We start from the raw sequence: 1327 nt of genomic DNA on the forward strand, positions 1-1327 counted from the left end.
TAAATTATTCCTTCCCTGCTCCTAAAACAAAAATTAAATAGAATCTGGGGAAACACACCCACATATCTTCGTTTCTCGATGCTCAAGTCCTCACTCAAGTAAAGGAAGAGAAATTCAAGGGACGAGGTGTCAGGAGATGCTGGCTACAGCCTCTGAGGCCTGCACCACGACCAAGGGAACCGCCAGGAGCCCAGAGGCGCGGGGCCCTGCAGCCGACCAGCCGAGGCGTCTGTGGGGGGAGCCACGATGGCCCTGCCTGGAAGCAACGAACAGTAGCGGGTTCGCCGGGAAATCTAGACAAATATGTTGCAAAACTACGTTTATTTACAAAGGCCAACGACGAGCAGCGGGGAAGGCTCGTCCCTCCAACAGGCTCACGTGCGGGCCGTGCACAGGGCGACCCGAGCGGCCCTCCCTCTTGCGTCTCCCCAGGGTTTCACATTCCAACGCCCAGGCCATTTCCCTGGCTTTACAGATGCTTCCCCGGTGGCGGTCAGCGCCCGCAGCCCTCGGACCGTGGCGGCGAGGCAGGATCCCGGCATCTGTGTGCCAACTCGGAGTGTCCCTGAGTCACCTGGGAGCACACACTGCTTCTGGAACCGCTGGAGGGGTTTGAACGAGCTGCAATCGCCCTAGAGAGACCTCGATTTCGTCCGGACCCTGAGGTGAGCGGGCCTTCTGCAAGGACGCTTCTCCCTCCGGAGGCACAACTCAGACGCACTGTCCTGGGCCAGCTGCGCCCGGTGGGTCTGCCCCTTCCTAGCGCCAGGACGAAGACTCCTGGTCTGCGGCCGAGCACAGTCCTCACCCGCTCCGCAGGACACTGAGCAGCCCGTCAGACAGCACGACCAGTGCGTGCGCTCAGGGCCACTCGTCCACCTTAGCGTCCCTCCCTGCCACACGGCCAGGCCAGCAGACCCAGAGCACCCATCCCAGGGCACGGCTTCCACTGCAGGGCCGGGGGAGTCGTGGACGGTGCTGTCCTTTGCCCTCCTCCCGGTAGGGGTGTCTCCCGGCCGTGCACCCCTCTCCAGGGACACACTCCACACGGACGCCCGCAGCCCGGCTCCTGCAGGCCACCGGCCACCCAGTCCGCCCCACGACACACCCTCACATCTGCCCGCGGCTTCCGCTGCAGCCTCCTCCTGCTGGTGACCGGCCAGCCCGTGGCCTGCTGCTCTCTCTCCTCGGCCACGTCCACGCCCGGCGGGCAGACGGGAACCGAAGGCAGCGCTGCCTGAATTCGCCTGTCATTGCTGCACCTTCAGAAACGTGAGAAAAGTCTGTCCCTGGCCCCAAAGCCTGGGGTCTCCCTTGTCCTGAGTGA

General features: G+C 63.5%; 1 long non-coding RNA gene across 1 annotated transcript in view; it reads right to left on the minus strand.

The window, feature by feature from the left end:
* Nucleotides 1-302: 302 nt before the first annotated feature.
* LOC105294558 overlaps nucleotides 303-1327 on the minus strand; it is a 3038-nt gene continuing 2013 nt past the window's right edge. The window contains exon 2 of the long non-coding RNA XR_002781242.1: nucleotides 303-1262. This is a non-coding gene — a long non-coding RNA (uncharacterized LOC105294558). The remainder of the gene's footprint in view (nucleotides 1263-1327) is intronic.

The sequence above is a fragment of the Pteropus vampyrus genome, unplaced genomic scaffold (genome assembly GCF_000151845.1).
Source record: "Pteropus vampyrus isolate Shadow unplaced genomic scaffold, Pvam_2.0 Scaffold90, whole genome shotgun sequence".
NCBI classification, from domain to species: Eukaryota; Metazoa; Chordata; class Mammalia; order Chiroptera; family Pteropodidae; genus Pteropus; species Pteropus vampyrus.